Source organism: Ascaphus truei, chromosome 1 (assembly GCF_040206685.1).
Source record: "Ascaphus truei isolate aAscTru1 chromosome 1, aAscTru1.hap1, whole genome shotgun sequence".
Taxonomy (NCBI): Eukaryota; Metazoa; Chordata; class Amphibia; order Anura; family Ascaphidae; genus Ascaphus; species Ascaphus truei.
In genome coordinates, this window is record NC_134483.1 from 524,829,886 (window position 1) to 524,852,909 (window position 23,024).

Below are 23,024 nucleotides of genomic sequence, written 5' to 3' on the forward strand. Positions count from 1 at the left end.
ACCCCCAATAGACGTCAAGACCAACATAGAAAATCTACCCCCAAGAAGTCCATCTTAAAAAAGACTCCAGACATGTCCAGTATGTCTGACCTATCTGACAATGAGGCCCGCCAATCCACAGTCTCTTTTTCCACAGATGATGATGCTGACAGAATTAGAGATCACACTGAATATGAGGCGCGCCAACTTAGAACGTCATAAGACACATCCTTGTCCTATGATCTTAGAAGCTCTAAGAACTCAAAAAACCATTTAAAAGGACAAGGCGCTCGCCCAAAAGAAGGGGCACCAAACAGAGGGAGGAGGGATTATTGACATGTCCAACAAATGTAGTTAACATTTCAGGAGTTGAATTTACAGGGGGAGAAATGTCAGTGCTTTAGAAGGGCCTCAACTTCGCACTCAGCGATGATTTTGACCTTTTCAGCACTGTCATTGACCTCCAAAAGTATGTTATAAAATTAACTCTGAAAAAGTTTTTTCTTTCTAGGACAAATAAAATCTCTAGTATACCTCCACCTGACAGTTTGGAGGATTTAAGTCCAACCGGTCAGATTGACGTTCTAGAGAGGCCATCCTTTGTGGAATCAAGTGTGCTCCAAGATATGGAAGACATGATAACAGAACATGAATGTAAGGAGGACATAGGGATTGATACGGATGAACAATTTACTTTTCTAACAGACAGTAAAAACACTAAATTTAGAAATAAGTCAGTGTTTTGTCCATCGTATACTAAAGGGGCCCATGTAGAAACGTTTGAGAAACTCGTGGAGAGGGATTTGCAAATGTTGGCCAGAGGTTTTTCTTTTTCTGCTGCTACAATGTATCTAAAGATGAAAGAACACACCTTAGTTCCCTTGGTAATAGAGGGGACATTATAATAAAAAATGCAGATAAAGGTGGAGCTGTAGTAGTTATGAATGTTGACAATTATCTTGGTGAAGCTTTGAGACAATTACGAAATAAACAAGCATATTGTAAACTTGAAAAGAATCCAACCATCCCCTATCTCAATGAGATCAGAGAGCTGATCGACATGGGCAAGGAGTAAGGAGTTCTCACCCAACAAGAATCTATGTTTTTGTTTAACCCTTTTCCCACTGTGCCTATTTTTCACCATCTCCCAAAGATCCATAAGTCTCTGGTTAACCCTCCGGGTAGACCTATTATTTCAAGCATTGGATCTTTGGGAGATGGTCTTTCTAGGTACGTGGATCAATTTTTACAGCCTCTTGTTAAGACCCTTCCATCTTATTTAAGGGATTCTTCTGACTTGTAATCAGATATTCAAAGAATCACATGGGCACAGTCTTTTATATGGGTGACATTGGATGTTAATTCACTATATACTATCATTAATCACACCTTAGGCACCAAAGCTATCAGCTACTATCTAAATCACTCCAATATTCACACGGCACAAAGCACTTTTATTTTAGACTCGGTTATGTTTTTATTACAACATAATTACTTTTTTATTCAACAACACTTATTACAGACACAGGGCACGGCTATGGGGATGTCTTTTGCACCCTCATATGCCAATCTTTTTATGGGTTTTTGGGAAACCACACATCATTTTGGTGACACTAATCCGTACAGACAACACATCATTTACTACCGTCGTTATATTGACGATCTATTATTAATTTGGTCAGGTGACACAATTACTTTACAGGCATTCTTTGACTATCTAGATGACAATCCCTTTAATTTAAAATTTACCCATAATTTTCACGATGCACAAATAGATTTTCTTGATCTTCATTTGTATATTGACACAAATCAGCAAATTCAAACTGATTTGTTCAGGAAAGAGAACTCAAGAAACTCCTTGCTCAGGGCCGACAGTGCTCATCCCCGACCTTTAATAAAAGGAATTCCCAAAGGTCAATTTTTAAGGTTGCGTAGGATTTGTTCTACGGAACAATTTTTTTAAAATCAGGCAGAACAATTGTCCAACAGATTTAAACAGAGAGGCTACAGAGATAGAGACATTAAATGTGCCTTTGATCATGCTCTCAATACAGACAGGGGGACACTTTTGAACAATATCAAATTTAAGAACTGTTTGGTCAATAAAAAACCATCACATTTCCATACAGATCAGAGAGATGAAGCACCACTATTTGTAACAACTTACTCTAAGCAAGCTTCAAGTATTAGAGCAATTCTGTTAAAACATTGGGGTGTACTTAAACTTGATAGAGAATTAGATGATTTTACACTAACACCACCCAGAATGGTCTTTAAGAGAGCAAGGACCATAGGTAATAGAATCTCTCCCAGTTTATTTGTACATAAAATAGACACAACCGCAACTTCGAACAAAGGGTTTTATAGTTGTGGGAACTGCAGTTACTGCAGGTATGCACACCTAATTAAACAAATAAAAAATGTCTATACAAAATAGAATCAAAAGCTTTATTCATTTATGACATACAATACAAAGTATGTCATATACCTCCTGAGGTGTTCATGCGGTAGTGGCTATGTAGAGAGAACCATCCGCACGCTCCGTGAAAGAATAAGTGAACACGTGAGAACCATTAGAAATAAAGACGAGAGGTTCCCTGTAGCACGGCACTTTATGGAATGTTCAGCTGGTTCATTACAGAACTTTACGTTTAGTGCCATTGAACACATACACCAGAACACAAGGGGAGGTGACAGAGAGTCCATTCTCAATCGCAGGGAAATGTACTGGATTTATGCCCTTGGGACATTGGCACCCAAGGGCATGAATCTAGACTGGGAGCTGAAGCATTTCCTTTGATCGGTTTCTTTGTTATTATTGCATGCATATATCTGTTGTTCTTTGTTCATATCTGCCCTCCCTCTCCTCTCCCCCTCCCCCTTCCCTTTCCCCCCTCCCCTTTTCCCAGTTTTCTTTATCCTCATTATCCTTAATGCTTATTTTTATTATCTTAGATATTGAGACGGATCAATATCTCTGTTGAATATGAGTGATGCTTATTGATACATTTTGATGTTCCTTATATGGGATGGCTCTATAATATAAACTGTTTGCCTTTCTTCTACTTATCTCTATGGCTACAATATGATGTGCTTGTGGAGAAATAATCATTTCATGTCTACTCCAATGCTAAAACTCCAGTCATTGCATTCTCTGCCTTTTGTTTCTCTTTAAGATTATATAGTAATTGCTAAATATATGTACATTGCTCTATTCATAGTCAGGCTAGCCCACTTTGATTTGTTATTTATCTCTTGACATTTATATATTATTGTTGGCTAGGTCCTCCTTTGCTATTACAGTATTGCTATCTGTGTTTTTCATTTAACTTGTTTGTATTGTTGTCCACAGCTCTTTTCTGCGGCTTTTAAACTGCTTTGTTTATGTCTTGCAGACATTCTGTACACTCCCCCTCTTTGTGTTTCCCCATACCCTCCTAACAGTGTGTCACAGCGAGGCACCTCATTGGTGATTTCCTTCACCAATGTGAGAGGTTTACAGAGCTATTCTCGTGAGATTTCAAGCACGTGGCGTCATTGTTGGGGGCCGGGCTTCACGTATTTAACAGGGAGTATGCATAGATGCCTATTAACTCTTTGACAAAGGGACTCGTTCCCGAAACGCATCAGAGTTACCCTGTACCCCTCATTTGTCATTAAATAAACTATTTTTTAACTTATTTTTCTGGTTAGTGGCCCCACTCTTTGCTGCTGCTGTGCTCCGTTTTTTGGACCTTTTGGGACATCTATTCTAGTTACTTTGCTGGCGTGAGGCACGCATCACCCAGGGACAAGCTGCTGTATTGTGAGTACTTACCTGTTCACTCCATACTGTCATGTTATTTGTGCAGGTTGTTTTACTGGGAGGGTAGGCATGACCATTATGGTATATATATAGGTCTGTCACCACCCCATAGACACCAATGCATAGCTTTGCTGACTGGAGATTAGATACACAGGTTTCAAGCGAGTCTCACATAGCTTTTATTATAGCTGATCCCCAATGGGTGATTTACAAGTGAACAATAATACACTGATGTTAGGGTGTAATTGAGCCCTGATTCTGGGACTGGTTCCCTCAAACCCCACATTATACAAGTTAGCCTGAGTTTGTCTGGGCTATTAGAATTATAATATTTCACTGCATTATAGAGCATGCATGATTATATTATTCTGTAACCTACAGTTAGTTATATCATAGGTTACATGTTACAATTTTTGTGAGGCATTTAATTACTATACTATATAATGTAACAGAGCCATTTACTATTTGTAGTGCTATTTACTCGATTCTATCATATGTTATTGTGAAGACTCATTCCCTTTAATGACATCTAAGGGCTTTTGTATTCACCATTAAATTAATATATCTCCCTTAGTGGCCTTATATCATGACTATGTGACTTCAGTCATGGTGGTTATCATATAGTTATATAGCTAGTCAAGTACCAGCATTGATCTACTTCAATATAATTAGGCCGCCTATGCCACATTATCTCTCAGTGATAGTGTTTATTTAGCACAGTCTATTCCATCTTTGTCTTCTTAATCAGGCATTATTTCAACCTATAAATTAAGAAGCTTAGGTACTGATACCGCCTATACACTCAATATATTTTTTAATCACTGTTTCGTATTAATACAGTGATATATTTTATTTATTTATAAAATATTTTACCAGGAAGTACTATATTGAGAGTTAACTCTCGTTTTCAAGTATGACCTGGGCATAGAGTTAAGATGACAAATAGTACATGGTTACAAATACAGTTACTAAGTGAACAGGGTATACATTATATGCAAGACATAGCATGCACAGTTAGAGTTAATATATACTATATTATAGGTGCATGTAACAGTTACAGACCAGATTAAAAAGTGAGACAGCATTAGTTTTGAAAGAACTTAAACTGGTGTTGGCTGTGAGAGTCTCCGGTAGATTGTTCCAGTTTTGGGGTTCACGGTAAGAGAAGGAGGAGCGGCCAGATAATTTGCTGAACCTTGGGACAATGAACAGTCTCTGGGAGTCAGATCTCATATGATAAGTGGTGCAAGTGGTAGGGGTGAGGAGATTGTTCAGATAGACAGGTAGCTTGACCAGAAAGTATTTGAAGGCGAGACAGGAATGATGAACTATGCACCTAGACTCAAGTGATGACCAATTTAGTACTATGAGCATTTCACAGTGATGTGTTTTGTAGTTGCATTGGAGAACAGACTGGCATATTGAATTGTAGAGGGTGTCAACTTTGCTAAGGTGTGTTTGGGGCACTGAGCCGTATACTATGTCCCTGTAGTCGATGATTGGCATTAGCATCTGCTGTGCGATACACTTTCTAACCAGCAGACTTTGGGAGGATTTGTAAAGTACACTTAGTTTGGCATAGGTTTTGGATGTCAGGGTATCAATCTGCATCCCAAATTATTAATGGGAGTCAAACCATATGCCCAAGTATTTAAAACTATTACAGCTCAACCCCCTTATAACGCTGTGCTTGGGGTCCAAAGTCTCACATTGCGTTATAAGCGGATTGCGTTAGAAATAATGTACAATTGTATGCATTAAGTATTTAAGATACCAATAATCATGTTGTAAAGTATTCAGAAATATGAAAATTTGGAGCCACACTTGCATCGCATAATAAGCAGATTTGCGTTGTAACAGATCGCGTTATAACGGGGTTGAGCTGTAACAGCAGTTAGGGTGGTGTTAGCCTTGGTTCTGATCTGGAGCTCAGTCATTTTAAGCTTTTAAAGTGTATCCTTGGTCCCAAATACCATTGTTACAGTCTTGTCAGTGTTTAAAAACAGTTTGTTTTGGGAAATCCAATTTTCAAGTCTCAAAAAGTCAGATTGAAGTATGTGTTAAAGGTCGGAGAGGCTGTGGCAGTGTACATATAAGATTGTGTCATCTGCATACATGTGTATTGAAGCTCCCTTACAAGCTGTATAAAGATCATTGATGAACACTGAGAAGAGTAGGGGCCCAGAACAAAGCCTTTGCGGGACACCACAGGTGATATCTAAGGGGGTGGAGTTAGAGCCTGAGATAGACACATGTTGGAATCTACCTGATAGGTAGGAATGAAAACAGTTTAAGGCACGCTTCCCTATTCCATAGCACTGGAATTTGTTAAGCAGGATAACATGATCAACAGTATCAAAATTCTTTGCAAAATCTAGGAATATTGCACCAGTGAGTTGTCCCTGTTCCATTTCACACTGGATTTCATTGCAAACTTTTAGCAGGGTAGTTACGGTGGGGTGTTTGGGGTAAAAGCCAGATTGGAATTGGCTAGGGAAATTTGTCTTGGTATAGTAATCGCTTAATTGGGAGTGAACACATTTTTCCATGACTTTGGATAGAATTGGGAGACGAGATTGGCCTGTAATTTGAGACAGTGTTTTTGTCCCCACTTTTGAAGATTGAAACAACTCTGGCAGTTTTCCATGTCTTAGGGATATGGCCTGCAATTGGTTTAGCAATGGCTTGGGCACCAAGTCTTAGGAACTTAGATTGCAGTAAGTCAGGTCCTCATTAGCTGCTTAGTTTTAATTTGAGGAACGCTTGTGTAGTCTCCTCTTCGTAAACTGGGAGAAATTGAAAATTGTGGGCAGTGTTGGGAGAAGGTGGGGATATAGGGTTACTCACAGAAAGAGATTCATGTTTGTGGTTTGGGTTGCGTTTTGCTAATAAGTTAGTAGCACACCCCACAAAGTAATCATTGAATGCATTTGCATTGTCAGTGGCGTTTGTCAGAGTAATATCCTCCTTAGTGATATTAATTGGTTGTTGATGGTTAGAAGGCTGGGATATATTGTTGATAACTTTCCAGTAGTTAGCAGGGTTTGATGTATTCTGCAGAAAAATTGTCAGCGTGTCTTGTTTGCCTTGTGCACATGTTCCGCAGGCATCTGTAGTGATTGAGATCCTTGGTAGTGCCAGTTACTTTGCAGCTTTTCCAGAAGGCATCCCTAAACTGGTAGAGTGCTATAAGGTCAGTTGTAACCCATGGTAATATAGAAACTCAAGATAGATAGAACAAATAGATTTTATTGAATCCCAAAAATAGACAATACTAACAATTAAAAAACATATAGAGAAACAGTCCATTGAGAGAACCTCAAAAAATAAATAAGGAAAAATAAGGACCTATATGTATGCAATCAAAACATAGCACCACAAAGGTAAGTACACCAAGGCAGTAAGTATTTGATCTAAAACACTCTCCTATCCTCAGCTGTAGGAACTTACAATCAAATAAACCGCTATAGCTGTGGTATAAACAGGGTCTATATGATTTCCCACCTTAAAAATTAGATCCAAAACTACTCCTATAAGATGCATATATTGCTCAAGCTAAAGTGTAAATAAACTTGATATGGCTAAATAAGCTTAGAGACATGCATAAAAAAATATGTACAGTATTAGCAGCCATTCATGTCACAGAGGGGGAGTGGGTAAAAAAACGGATGTAGAAAAATCAACATACAATTGTAAAATTACCCACAAGCAAACATAGGTAAATACCCTTAATCATTCAAAGGAAATGTGTCTGTATAGTGCAGATATAACCACAAACATGTCCCCACTAGAAACTACACATGAACATTGCACATACAGACAAATCACCTATAAAAAGTGGACAGAAAGACACAATAAAGTGGGTGATACTCAGCTGGATTTAAATGAAGAGTCCATGATGGAATTTGACTCCTGCTGAGCAGCAGAATCCATCATAGGTCCCGCAGCAAAAAAAAGCCTTTAAGTCCCATAAGAAAGATGATCTAAGAGGGCATCACTTTTCCAAATACAACATAAAGGAGGTCTTTACAATGACTGTCTCACTCTACGTGTTTCGCCCGTAAGGTGAGCTTCTTCCTAGAGTCAAAATAATTCATGTAGCATAGGACGAATTTATACCAAACTTAAAATTATCCGTGATCACAGACCATCCAGCCCCAGCCAATCTGGTGGCCTAATAGAGTCATGTGATGGTAGTGACGTCAATGATGCAGCTGATCGCGGTTACACAGAGGAGTCACGTACAGACGGAGTGTCAGATTACCGAAACTCCCGCAGCTGATATGATGATGCAGTCATGCATGAGTTGTTATAGAAGATACCGGGATTCTTGCTTTGTTGCTGTAGTATCAGATGTCAAATGACGACACCACAAATAAACCAGTCAGTGAGATAAAATGTATCATAGTGATCTAAACATCGTGTTTTTAAAGAAATATATAGCTTAGAGTCTCTACACTTCACCAAGCCTGATCGTTGTTGTAACAGAGGCACATATCAATCAGAGAAAGCAGGATTCTTGGAGACTTATAGTTCATCTAAGCACACAATTCACCTAGCACATGAGAAAGAAAAAAAAATTATAATCAGGAAAATAAACAATGTCAAAAGAAAATCTATCTTGAGTTTCTATATTATCTTATTCTGAGTTGTTACTTACGGTTATTATTTGAGTGCTACGAGAGGGTTCCATTTGTCTTTCGTGTGTTTTCATATTTACTAATTCCCTAGCACCACCAGTTAACAGAATATCTGTTATATTGTATTATATTGTGACTGTTTTTTGTTGCCGTTTATTCTTTGTAGTGTTAGCGACACCGCCCTGTGTGTGTTATATATATACATTTATACACACATATACATTTTAAGTTATGGTGGGTTTAAAAGGTGATTAAATCATCCACCGTTAGCATATAGCCAATAAAGTATATCACTTGTGAGCATATTCACATGTCTTAGACAAGGCTACAACCCTGCCTTTCACCATTATCACCTAGCATACAGTGCTTCCACTGCAGCAAGGGATTCTGGGAAATTACATGGAAAGGAGCCACCATTTGTCACTTTTGGTCTGAAATCAGTTTTTACATGGAGCCCTTATAAGCAAATGCTCTGCTGTTTACACAACGTTTAAGCACAACATGGGATTAGATACAAAGCCAGTCAAACCTCTCACACATGCAATGCATGTATGCTGTGTGTATGTGTATATACAGTTAGGTACGGAAATAATTGGACATTGATACAAGGTTTGTTATTTCCAAAATAAATTCAAGTTACAGTTAAATAATGAATATGGGCTTAAAGTGCAGTCTATCAGGGTATTCACATCCAAATTGGAGAAAGGGTTTAGGAATTACATCGCTTTAATATGTAGCCCCCTCTTTTTCAAGGGACCAAAAGTAATTGGACAATTGACTCAAAAGCTGTTTCATGGACAGGTGTGGGCTATAAGAGAAGACTTCACAGGAGCAAATATAGAGGGTTCATCACAAGGTGCAAACCATTCATAAGCCTCAAGAATAGAAAGGCCAGATTAGACTTTGCCAAACAATATCTAAAAAAAGAGAAGCCCATTTCTGGAACAGCATTCTTTGGACAGATGAAACTAAGATCAACCTGTACCAGAATGATGGGAAGAAAAAAGTATGGAGAAGGCTTGGAATGGCTCATGATCTGAAGCATACCACATCATCTGTAAAACACGGTGGAGGCAGTGTGATGGCATGGGCATGCATGACTTACAATGGCACTGGGTCACTAGTGTTTATTGATGATGTGACAGAAGACAGAAGCAGCCAGATGAATTCTGATGTGTATAGAAATATATTGTCTGCTCAGATTCCGCCAAATTCAGCGAAGTTGATTGGACGGCGCTTCACTTTACAAATTGTCAATGACCCAAAACATACTGCGAAAGTAACCCAGGAGTTTTTTAAGGCAAAGAAGTGGAATATTCTGCAATGGCTGAGTCACTCACCTCAACCCGATCGAGCATGCATTTCACTTGCTGAAGACAAAACTTAAGGCAGAAAGACCCACAAACAAACAACAACTGAAGACAGCTGCAGTAAAGTCCTGACAAAGCATCACAAAGGAGAAAACCCAGCGTTTGGTGATGTCCATGCGTTCCAGACTTCAAGCAGTCATTGCCTGCAAAGGATTCTCAACAAAGTATTAAAAATGAACATTTTATTTATGATTGTGTTAATTTGTCCAATTACATTTGAGCCCCTGAAATAAGGGTACTGTGTATGAAAATGGTTGCAATTCCTAAACGTTTCAATCTATATTTTTGTTCAACCCCTTGAATTAAAGCAGAAAGTCTGCACTTCTATTGAATCTCGGTTATTTAATTTCAAATCCATTATGGTGGCGTATAGAGCCAAAATTATAAAAATTGTGTTAGTGTCCAATTATTTCCGGACCTAACTGTATATGATATGTGACACACAAACACACACAGTGTTTATGTAAAAGGTGCATGTAGCGTACAGTACATTATTAATCTGACTGGTGTTGTGCAGCTGAACTAAATGTTATCTCACCAGCTGTAATGCACCAACTGCTGCAATAAAGTGTGTTACATCTGTATGTGTAAGGTGCATATATGTTGTGTATGTGTATATGTCTGTAATACATGCGTAGTACAGAATGTGTGGTGCTGTAACAGGGAATTAACCCTGTCTCGAAGGAAACTTCAATTGAAAGCCTCAGTGGCAGAGAAATCCAGCACAGAGCTGGTTAAGTGCAGCTAAACACTTAACCAGTCTCTACCTGGTTAATCAGACAAGTCTAAAAGCATCCTGGTGGGAACTGACAGGGATACTCTTGAGAACCCAGAAGGTTTGTGTGCTGACATCAAGACACCAGGGCACCCAACCTCTTTTCCAGGATGCTGCAAACTTGGGAACCCACCAGAGGCTGGCCGCTCAACAGACACTAATCAAGACCCAAATCCTGAGACTGACACGAAGGGCTACCTGCTTTGAGTTACCTCTTTAGACTTTGAGGTGGCAGGTTGATAAGGGGCTTATCCCCATAGCCTTGCAGGTAGGGAATTGGGAAGTGTGTTAGCCCTTACACAGGGATAGGCAGTTAATTTGTTTATTTTTGTGATTTTCTGTGTTTTTTAACGTGACAGGCTGAATAAAGCCATTGTTTAATTTCCCCAAACATGTATTCCTGGTGGTACCTCTGCACATGTTTCTTACAGGTGCATGGCATATGTTTGATGTGTGTGCATCTGTGTATGGTGCATGTATCTGGTGCTGGTGTGCACATCTGTGTATTGTCCATGTAACTGGTGTGTGTATCTAGTTTGCACCTCTACGTATAGGGTGTATAGTGTGGAGAGAATTAGGAGTACAATGCAATTTTTGAAAGCAGCTATGGCATACAATTTCTAGCCATCAATTATCCCAGTGTGGTCAATTGACAGATAGACAATTATATCAAGATAAAGGTGTGCAAAGAAGTACATAGTCCTTCGCATATCCACCAAATGGCAAAAATGAATTCACTTTGGACTATCCAGTGGATAGTACTGTACTGTACTTACTACTCTGTTAATATGCAGGTGTTTAAAAAACAGATAAAACAAAGTCTACAGTACCACAGTGATCCCTCTTGAATTGACCTTGATCGCTGAAGACATTATCAAATTTAGGCATTTCATAATAAAAAGCTCTAAAACTAATGCTGTGGGCTTTTTTTCTACATTTCTACACTTGCTGAATAGACACTGTGTCAATTCTGTGCATGTATACTAAACCTGACTGTACTGTAGTTATGCATTTTTAATATTTTCTGCAATTAATGCTGAAAAAGATAAGAATGCGGCTTTATCAGAAATATATGAATATTCATTTGATACTTACAATGCTTTTTTCAAATTTTCCCCGAAAGTTCGTGGGTGGAAGCATTCGGTAAGGCAAACCTTAACTAATGAGGATTGCTTTTTTCGCACTGCCCCTCCTCCAGAAGATATAAGAGGGTATTGGTCTGTGAGCCCACTTTTTGAGAGTATGTTTGCTCATAGCAACTACAAAAAGAGAAAGGTTGGGTTTAATCCATTTAAGATTTGTCTGTCACGATCCAGCAATGTACAAGCACCGGCTTACAATAATGGTCCGACCATCAGTGAAAACCTGGTGAACCACAATCCTTGCTTCCTGGCCCCGCCAGATAACCAGAAACATTTCCTGCCTGATTACCAACATGATTACAAGCTTCAGCAGCTTCTGCCGTTTCTGCTGCTTCTGCAGGCACCTGTCAACTATAATGCAAACTACAGGAGTGACCCAAGCTTGTACGCACCATACACCCCTGACATGGCTCATCTCCACACGTTTGGCACAGTTTTACAATGAAGGTAAATACAATGTACTACATTATACTGTATCACACTATAAAGTACAGTATTAACTTTAATTTCCAATGGCACTAGAGTAGTGTATACCTGCCATACAGTATCAATGCTTGTACTGTACTCATGCCCACTACAGAGCAACCTGACGCATACGCAATAACGGAAATAATAGCATAATTTTTTTTTCCGAAAAGAAACATCGAGCGTCAAAAGATACAGTAAGGAGGAAGTTCGATGAACTCTAATATCGCTTTTTTTAAATGTTGCTTTTTTTCTTTTATACAGTCAGTATTACCAGCTTCACGCTTTTAAAACTTTGCCACGCTATTGTTTTGGGACAACACACTATGCACTGTACAGTACTGTACGTGATCGATTCAATTACATGTCATAACCTGTGCTTTTATTCCACTTTTTGGTTAATGGAAAACACTATGTTTTGCATTTTGTTCATATTTAATCAATTGTAATGGTTATAACATTTTAATATTCTGTTTCCACACGCATGCGCATTGTGAATCTGATTTACAAATCCAAGGAGGAACATTTTTTAAAGTGACAATGTAATTTTTATTGAGAAGTAGAGAATAATTGTGAGCTTTATACACACTGTACAAAACCTTATACAGTATGATGCTATCTTTTCATATTCAATACATTTTTACATTGTTATCATCACAACTGTTTTATTTTTTCAATGATGTTGCATTTTGTAGTATATTTACAGTAGACTTGCATGTGTAATTAATTCTGCTAAAAAAACACAAAAATAAATATTATTAGCTTTTTTCTATATTTATTACTTATTATTCAATACTTTCAACTTTTGCTAGGCTTGCTCTGCTTTTCATACTGTTTGTCAAAATATTACACTCACACAAACATGGTCTCTGTGAGTGGTAACTCTTTATTATATTTTAAAATAGTTCCAAGGATTCAAGGACGCACACCCATTAGACAAAGACAGACTAAGTTAGTTGCAAAAGGCATTCAAGTCATTATCATTAACTCCCCCAGGCCATGGGAGCTTCCTTAAAAAACAAATTCACATTATCTTTGAGCCTGGGTTCTTTGCTGAGTAATTACAGCTGTACAGTACTTTGCCTGGTTTGACATGCATACGCATCACACCCGGACTGGCAAAGTTGCACCTTCCCCTCACAAAGCCAAGCAGAAGGTCATTCAACTGCTAATCGACACCTCCCCCAGAGCAATTCATTATTTCTCAGGCTTTGATTTTTGCCTGTTGAACTAAAGTACTGTACAGTCCTGTGACCGGTTTTACACACATGCGCACGGCTGATACAGACGAGACAATGAGTATTCTAAGGCTTACCTTAAACTAGCCCGGTTACATGCTGGGTACATGCTGGGTGTAACCTGGCTAGTTTAAGGCAAGTTTAAGGCATTTCCGCATTGACTAATGACCCAACGGATTAACACAGCAGTTGAAATGGGACTGCCAGGGAACCCCGCTGTTAATCTGATGGGCCATTAGTCAATGCAGAAATTCCTTAAACTTGCCTTAAACACGACCCAGCATGTACCCAGCATGTACCTGGGTCTTTTTGGCGATTGCCACTGGTTTGTGTTAGAATAACCGTCGGCACTACAGTAAGTCTGTCATTGGAACTGCCAATGTGAATTCAAGTCTGAAACAAAAAAAAGGCATACTTTTTTTACTTCTTTTTTTCTTGACAAGAGCTTAAAAATGAGTTATTTTAAGAAAACATTATGTGATGCATGTTTTTAATATTTTATCAATTTTTACATTCTTAAAATCACTTACTTTTAATTTCTACTGTATATGAGGTAGCATACTCTAAAAAAAAAAATTGGGGGGGGGTTATACTATTGAAAACATTTACCTTTTGCTAGGCTTGGTCTGCTTTGCATACTGTTTATGGAAATATCTCAAACACACAACCATGGTATTTACAGTATGTACTGTAGTGAACCTTTGTTGAAAAACTGTTCAAATTATGTCTTTGAACTACAGTGTATAATCTTGCACACTCGGACTGGAAAAGTACCTTGCCTCATCACAAAGCCTAGCAGAAGGGCATTCAACTGCTTATCAACACCTCCCCCAGAGCGATACAGGACATTCACACATTCTCATTCTTTTTCAGGCTGCATTGCATACTGTATTCATTGAGGGAGGATGGTGTGGGTATTAGGACAAACTATTGACGGTTGTTATGCACACAGTACAAAAGGTTTGGACATCCCCCCCCTTCTGTAGTTCTGCATCACACTGCCGTGAAAGAAAAAAAACATTCAGCAGGATTAGTGCATTGAAGGTCTTGATTGGTTAACAATATTTGACTACTGTAGAACTACTGTATAACAATATACAGAATAATTGTATAACTATATACAGTATATAACTATATATAACTATAATAGGTAAGACAGTACACACATGTGTAATATAAATGTACTGTACATAATGTATATAATATATAGAAAGTGGAGAGTAAGCATAGACATACAGTACAATGATGAAAATGGTTATTTTGAGTACCAAACTTACCTGTACTATACTTACTGTACATGTACAGTACTTACCTTATTACAGTACAGTGCAGTACCTTACTACATTCCGGTGACACTCCCATTAAGCTGTAAATTAACGGTCAACATGCTGGCAATATAATCAATATAGTTGTTGCATCTTTGGACGGTGAGTATGTTGTTCCAGAAACTAATTAGTCCTTGTATTAATTCCTCCTTTTTGGATGGCTTCACGACCTTTCGCATATGATCCTTCGTCGCATTCCACACCAGTTTGATGGGATTCATATCTGGAGATCTGGAATGGGAAGTGGGAAAAATGGCGAATTAGTTGAACAGATTAAAACAGTTTAAAAGAATGAGAAAAAGTTAATGTACAGTGCAGTACACGGGGAACTTACTCTGGTGATGCCTTAACCCAGTTCATACCGCTCGCAAGAATATAGGTAGTAGAGGCGGTATGTTTAGGGTCAATTTCCTGGAAGAAACGGTGACCACCAGATGGGAAATCATGCTTAATGTATTCAACAATACGGGTGACAATTTGATCTTGGAAAAATACTTTATCCATGATTCCTAGAACAATAGAAGAAAAATGTAATAATAGGGTACAAAATACACTACAGTTGTACTGTACAGTGCATAAGGCTACAGCATGGGACTTTGTGCATTATTTTACCCTCAAAGATGATTATGCATCCTGGTCCACATCTAGAGATCCCACCCCACACATGCATCTTCAGTGGGTGCTTGGGACGCGGCTTCAGAGATAGGCATCCTTAGTTGTCTCGTCAAAAAAGATGATATCCTGAAAAGTCTCGCCACTTTCGATCCATGTCCGTGCTTGGTCAACTCTTTTGATCTTGTTGGCCTCCCTTATCATTGGATACGCTATGTAATGAGAGGGAAGAATTTTACAATAAAACCACACTTTTACACTACCGACACACTTTATTAAAGTGTGGCCGGTTCCGCAAGCCGGGAGATTTCCCGGCTTGCTAGTGGCCACCCCTCGGCGTGCCGCGCGTCACCGACGCGCGGTCACGCGTCATCGGGAGCCTGCGCCCCCTGCACGCGCGCCCAGGGCTCCCCAAGGGAGCCCTGGTGTCCCGCGATCGCGGGACGGCGGCAGGGGGTTCCGGGGGACCCGGCGGACCCGGCAGCGGTAGGGAGAGCGCCCCGATCGGAGGGCGCTCTTCCGCTGCTTTGGCGCGCGCCCGTCACCCTCCGGCGCGCGCCAGGATACTGCTGCGGCCAAGAACGGGCAAATGCTCGAATAAACTTGGCCGCAGCAGTACCTACTGTACAGTACAGTAGTATACTGTACAACACTTTACCTGTACTGTCCTAACTACGGCACAGCACAGTATTGTACTTTGTTACAGTAAGACACTTTCTTTAAACATCCATATTTCCATCCCAATTGGAGTCTCATTACCCTGATGCTGGTCTCAGAAGCTGTGATATTGTGACAGTTCTCTAGAGCAGTCCTGACTCTTGATGCACAGCGCACATCATTAGCCTCCCTGATTTTTTCCACCAGACGCTTTGTCGTCCTAGAGTGTAAAGGAAAATAGAACAATTTGATAAAGAAGGCCCAAAATTCAGTCAACACAAATACATGACATAATTTATATTTTCTTCTAAAAGTAGTACAGTCATTTTTTGCCACTAAACTAATTGCAAAGAAAACAAGTAAACACACAAATGCATTTTGATAGGCAAGAAGCTTATACAAGTAATACAGTAATTGCATACAGTGGCGGCCGAGCTGACTCTAATGCGGCCGCCACCGCAGTTTTAAAATAGCGCGGGCGACGCGCGGGCTGTCACCGGCCGAAACCGAGCCGGTTTTGCCCGGTTTTCCCACGCCTCGGGCGCTTTCAATAGTAAGCGCCATTAGCGCTTATCTATTGAAGCGACCACCGCGCGGGAAACTCCGTTTTTAAACGGAGAACGGACCCGCAGCTAGCCCGCTACGATCCCGGCCAGCTCCCGGCAAGCTTTAGACTCACCTTAGCCGGGACAGTACTGTACAGTAATGAAAATAAAAATACTTACTCTGTTGTGACTTTGGGAATCCGCTTTACTCTTTTTGTCTTACCGTGGACATGATAACTGACAGTGCTTTTTGCTAAAACGAGGCCCAAAAAATGTAACCAGCGTTGCATCTGTAAAATGATGTGTCCTTTCTTGTACATATCCTGTATTCTCATGCTGAGATCCTGTGAAACATGTTTCCTCGGCATTGCTGCTTTAGGAAAGAAATCAAGCATAGAGGAATGTATATTCGATGTATATACAATGTGCATTGAATCAACAGAAGTAGTGGTGTTTTTTTTTACAATGCGATGGACATCGCTTGACAGGTCAATCACTGTATGTCCACTTTTAACACATGCAGCTCGTGTCCATGCAAAAAATGTGACCCAAATTACATAGCCTCTCATGCGCTGATCTCTATCTGAACAAGCTTTTGTCTAGATACTGTATTTTGCATTCTTCTGTCTGCTTCCATTGCTCTTCCTCGATTCTACAGACGCAGGAACCAGATTTCTTCTGCTGTGCCGACCACGAGAAAGCGAAAAGCTGAAGCTGTTTCCAAGCCAAAGGTTAATAAAGAAAATGTTCCGAAGACTCCTACGGCAAAGAATCCTTGTCCTTATTATGTGAGGAAGAAAATGGCCAAAATCATTTTCAATCAATCTGTTTGGACGGGCACCAGAAGTGCCCCCGCACCCACCGAAGCTGAATCAGATGTCCTGGACTTTTTACTGCCATCGCCAACTGCCATCGCTTCCAAAACATTCACCTGCTCTGCCCCACTGTCCACCGATTCTTGTACGGAAACCCCCAGCTCACCTGCTCCAGCACCCATCCACGCCGATACTCATCTGGAAACCCCAAGCTCACCTGCTCCAGCAACCAGCCTTGCAGATGATCATCCGTAAAACCCAGCGTACCTGTGTTCATCTGGATAAGATTGCGAGGAACATTGAAGGGCTCTATTCTTTGCTTGAGCCCCTGCTTCTGTGATGCATTAGTAGGTGGGTCATCTGGAGGCACCTTATTCTCCCATGGAAGAACCGCATACCCCCCACCCCCCTGTGCACCCTCTCAATCCCTGGATTTTACCTTCACAGTGCCAACACAGAGCACACCACAGGACCCCCCCACGCTCAACCCCTTTGTCTGCAGATGACACGTCTGCAGACTATACCCTTCTGGTGGAGGAGATGACAACTCTGGTAAGGCCACGACAGGACGAAAGCATCCTTCCAGAACATCTACCCCCACCCACAGCCAGAAGCACACCTGCTCCAGCACCCAGGATTGGACCTGTAACGCTCACAGACATCTTGTTGAGAGAACTGCCCCAGAGTGTCAGGGAGAAATACAAGATCAGATGTGGTGGTCTACTTCAGAAATATGCCCAGTTCATCTTTAAACAGCACATCAGTTTTGAGCTTGTACAGCGAGTGGACCCAAAATGTCAATTATGAAGGCAATAAATACAAGAATGGTCTTCCTGCAAATTTAAGGAACACAATTATGGAAGAAGTGTGGCGCTAATTTAATGTTATCACTCTTCTTATGAGAACTGTGAGAGACAGCATCAATGGCCTTTTGAGGCATAGAAGGGCTATTACATGGAGGTCCATGGACTTGTTTAACGACTGCTGCTATTTAATACATTTTATTCTATTTCTGTTTTGCATGTGCATGTCTGGATCTGGGCTAAACGCTCCCAGCAATACTGCCAGGTAAGACAAAGTGCTCCAATCCATGCATGCCAATTCCCTTCCCCCCAACCCCCAAAAACCTCATGCATATTGTTAAAGTAGCATGCATCATTTTGTTGGATACAATTTGATTGGAGCTCATTTTAGCCGAGGATACACAGTAACATTTTTCACAATAGAATGTAACATTGTTGTGTCAATACTAACTTGAACATCTGACACTTACTGTAGTATACCGTAGCAGCAATAATACACACTGGTTGAATAAGTCCTGTATGAGTAGCCAATTACAATAAATCAGTGACTCTTGTCAGACAGTAGATCATGCAGTAAACTTGATAGAAGAAGCAGGCATATTTTAACCACGGTTCGATTGATAATAAAGAATATTGTCTCTTTCTTTCCAGACTCAGATGTCCAAGAAGCAGCAGCCATTATAAAGAAGAATAAGACAAGATTGTAAATTTTGTAGAAGAGGCGACGTTGTATTTTTGTATTATTCCTTTTTTGTCCTGTACAAATAAAAAATGTCATTCTTTAAATATACTTTTTGGTGTGTTCATTTTTTAACTGTCTATACACTTCCAGTACTATACCTAAAGTTCTTTGGGCATTTCAATATATAAAAATGTGTAATTGATGAACTGTACAGAATACAGTACTCTATAGTATGTACAAAATAATATATACATCTAGAAAATAAAAGTGATTTTTATTATCTAGATACACTAACAGCAGTACTGTACTATTGTCTAGCAGATACAGTATTTACAGTAGTGACTCAATGAGGAAATGCACTGTGCTGTATCTTACTGAACAGTAATGAAATGTAATTGCTTTTAGTGCTTAAATAAACTTACAGTACAGTATCTACACTATATTATATAAATCTAGAAAATAAACATTGTTTTACTAGTTACAGTATATACACACTACTAACAGAACTGTACTACTGTATAACATATAATGTACTGTATATTCCTCATATGCATTTCATTCAGGTTCCAATAAGCCATACACGCATGCGCAGAAATGTGATGACACGTTTATGCGTTTCAATCAGGTTCCAATTAGACATACACGCATGTGCAGAAATGTGATGAAATGCATATGCGTTTCAACAAGTTCCACTTAGACATACATGCATGCGTGGAATAAACATTTTACATTTTACATTCGGAAGAGGAAGCGACGTTGTATTTTAGTATTATTCCTTTTCTTTTATTATCCTGTACAAATCCAACATTAGTATCGTTAAAAATATTTTTGTTGTGTGTGCTCATATTTTTATACTTCTACAGTTAGAGGATGTGTGTATGGCTAAAGAGCCCCAGAAAGGGCTTCTTTCCCATGTACAGTATACAGTATGAACTCATAAAGTTAATCTTCAGATTACAATTACACACACTTTAAGTACTGTACTGTACGGCAATAAAAGACAGGTTGAATTGCAATTAGATTTTTAAGACAACAACTCGCGATCACCCACTTGAGTTTCTCGACAGTATTGCAGACAACGCTAAAATGCAATTTTCTGCACTCAATAAAAACACTAGTAAACTCACGTCTTAACGCGGTAAAGTTTGAGGAAATCACGCAGCCTGACCTGGGTATGCCCAGGAATACAACCCGTGAAATGTTCGAATAACGGCCGCTGCATCTGTATATACATCGACACACACAGGCACCAAATATATAGCCATGCACACACACATATACACACACACACATACACACCATATAAATAAACACACGTACATCTACACACACATACACTATATATATTATGTACATATTATTGTATGTGTATAAATAGTTTGTGGGTAGATGCATATATGGTGTGTGTTTGTATATATATATATATATATATATATATATATATATATATATATATAGCATATAGACAAGAACAATAAGCACTCCGTCAGGTAAATCAAGGTGATGGGTGCAAATCCTGTAGAGAATAACTAGGCAATACGATACCGTGTATGAGACGAATATCAAGAGACAGCACTCCAATAGATGGTCAAAAGAACTTTGTATTGTTAAGACATAATAACCAATGTTTCGGTCCTACATGCGGGACCTTTCTCAAGGTGATCACCTTGAGAAAGGTCCTGCATGTAGGACCGAAACATTGGTTATTATGTCTTAACAATACAAAGTTCTTTTGACCATCTATTGGAGTGCTGCCTCTTGATATTCGTCTCATACACGGTATCGTATTGCCTATATATATATATATATATATATATATATATATATATATATATATATATATATATATACAGTGTTCGACAAACCTATACATTTGCTCGCCCCGGGCGAGTGGATTTAACCCCCGGGCGAGTAAATATTGGCCCAAGCAGCACACGTTTGGTACTAGGTGGCGAGTAGATTTTTTTGTGTGGCGAGTAGATTTTTTGGTGATTTGTCAACCACTGTGTATATATATATATATGTGTATATGTGTATATATATATATATATATATATATATATATATATATATATATATATATATATATATAGTGGTTGACAAATCACCAAAAAATCTACTCGCCACACAAAAAAATCTACTCGCCACCTAGTACCAAACATGTGCTGCTTGGGCCAATAGGAGCTTGCCACGATGTTAAATCCACTCGCCCGGGGCGAGCAAATGTATAGGTTTGTCGAACACTGTATATATATATATATATATATATATATATACAGTGGTTGACAAATCTCCAAAAAATCTACTCGCCACACAAAAAAATCTACTCTCCACCTAGTACCAAACGTGTGCTGCTTGGGACAATATTTAGTCGCCCGGGGGTTAAATCCACTCGCCCGGCGCGAGCAAATGTATAGGTTTGTCGAACACTGTATATATATATAGTCAGAGAACTGCTGCACAGAGATCTTTCTCTCCTCTCCTCCAACCTGAAAAGTTAAATTCCGACCAGTCTGGGGGGCAATTTCCCCATTTCTTCCTAACCAGCCCCTGCAGTAAGAGTGTTAAAGGAAATCAAGTAGACATACAGTAGAGCCAACTCTTATTCGAACAAAAACCAGTGGCAATTCCCCAAAAAAACCAGGAAACACCCAGGTACATGCTGGGTACATGCCTTAAACTTTCCTGAAACTAGCCCCAGCATTTCTGCATTGATTAATGGCCTATCAGATTAACAGCGGGGGTCCCTGGCAGTCCCATTCAAACTGAATGGGACTGCCAGGGATCCCTGCTGTGTTAATCCTATGGGTCGTTAGTCAAGGCAGAAATGCCTTAAACGTGCCTCAAACTAGCCCAGAACATACCCAGCACATATCCAGCACATACCCAGAATGTAACCCGGCTAGTTTACGGCAAATGTTAGAATAAACGTTGCCTCGACTGTATTTGTCTAGCACATGCTGGCTCACCAAAATCTCCAGTTTACAATTAGTTAATGCTCTGTGAATTTTCCTGAATATTGCTGATTTCAGCTATATTTACATATACAGTATGTGTCAGATATTGAAATATTTTATGAACTTGTGCAAATGTGTTTCACGTCTTTGCTAAAAAAACACAGACTGGCATGAAAACTGACAAATGACAAAACTGTTCATCATACTGTACCTCAATGCCAATGCTTGAATTATCTGTCACAATTCACAAATACATTTATATTTGACAGCATACAATATTATCTCTGCTTCCTAGACATTGAATAAGCAAGTATATAAACATACTTTATCAGAGAATTCCTTAAAAGTGTTCCTTTCAGATATTCATTTTTCTAATCAATATATACCAGTAAGATATATAGGGAAAATGAATGAAAGCCTATTCTTTTAAAGCTTTGTGCAACAATTAAAATGTTCTTGTACTATATTAGCATAATGCATAGTAATTACTTGACGTTGGTAGTTAATTATTTTCCTGGTCTTTTCTATTTATTTCGTTAATGAAAATTTTTGAGTGATTTCTATAAACATACAATATCATCTGATATAATATATCTGAGTTCCCAGAATGTTTTTAGAAATATTTAGTTTCTGCAACATTTTCTGCTACACTAATCTGAAGCTATGGCTTAAATATCTCTCTATTTCCTGTACATATTTTTTAACAGAAATCAAAAAACATTGTTCACATTATGAAACCACATAAAATAATTACTAAAAATCAGGATATTAGTGTTATCAAAGGCACCCTAAAAACTCATGTGTTCAATTATATTTTCAGAAGTATCTCTTTAATATGTTATTAGATATAAGAACTCTTTTTTCATTTCTTATCTCTTTAAAATGTTATTATATTGTATATAAGAACTATTTTTTCAAAATCAATTATCTAACACTAAGGGAAAATGTCAATTAAGATATGAAATAGTGTAATAAAAAAACAAATTATGGGTGACTGTGAATTTGCTTAAGATCACAACATATTTTGTATTTATTTAGTAGATCACGCTATACCAAGGGGTATGGGGCTAGTCAGGAAAACAGTTCCCGGAGTTTAAATTAATAAGTATGATTTCCTTTAGAAAGTTTTAAATTCTTCCTTCCTATGATTGCATGCACAACCACAATCCATGCTGTAACTGGCTTCCACCCCCTCAATGATTTAGATATTGAGC